Consider the following 1,152-nt stretch of genomic DNA (forward strand, 5'->3'; position numbering starts at 1 on the left):
TATCGGTATCGGACCAACTACGTAGTGTTTCCGTCTTACACTAACTCATCTTAAAATTTTGCCCATGGCGCGCATCCACAACTGAAAACTCATCCGTGACGCCCGGGGCTTGAAGTCATAAACTTTGCTCAGTGATTGGACCACAAAAATCATGCTCGAAACATGAAATCCGACATTACGATTACAAAAAACTGACTCGAAAGTTTTATGTATTCACTTGTGGGATACACATACAACTGCAAACTTGCAGGGCAGTCAAAAATGAATTTTGATTCTAATGAAATATGTAATATCACAACAGAGAGGGATTTAAAAGGACACTAGCTGTCAAACCATGTTCACACAGTTTACTCAAATTCTTATATTTGATTCATAACATATTAAAACACATATCCAAATTATAATAAGTCTTAAATAAACAGTTATAAATGCATGTACTAGATAATATATGTCAGAATTCCGTGTTTTTAGTCTAAACACCATCCAATGGTCTATCGAGTTGACCTACGAAACCTACCGACGGTCATGTATCACGATATAAACAGAACGTAAATATAAATAGATAGCGACCTCGTGCAATTGGATTGTTATATGTCTGTTTGATTTCATTTTATCGGTTAAAAAATAAGTTAATTTTCTATTATATCATTTTCCATTCTATCCTTATAAGAAGAATTTTTGGCGGATCTAATCAGTTAATCAAATGATTTACCTTTGTTTCACTTTCAATGTTGACAGTCTTTTTCTTTTAATAACTGGACACGCATAAATCATACGTAACGGATTAGATGAAGTCTCTTGCAAGTGAATAATTCATCATCGATGTTTCTTAGCTTATTTTGACAAAATTGAACCATACTGGCTGCTAAGCGCGAATTAATATTTCACTATTTCCCTTTCGTTAATGATTGAATAAAAAAAATTATCGTAATTTGATTTTATTATATAACTCGTAGCTAGTGCTTCTTTAGATGTCGAAATAGGTAAGATATCCGCCGCGCCTAGTGATACAAAATGTTTAGGGCTATATCATTTTAGAAAAAAAATTAGGGTTTTTTTTCCACAAAAGGGAGAGGGGAGTGTAAGAAATCTGAATCAATACTCTATAAAAAAAAAAATTGTACATGTTCCTTTGGAATATCAACTAAAGAC

The sequence above is a fragment of the Mytilus galloprovincialis genome, chromosome 2, assembly GCF_965363235.1.
Source record: "Mytilus galloprovincialis chromosome 2, xbMytGall1.hap1.1, whole genome shotgun sequence".
Lineage (NCBI taxonomy): Eukaryota > Metazoa > Mollusca > Bivalvia > Mytilida > Mytilidae > Mytilus > Mytilus galloprovincialis.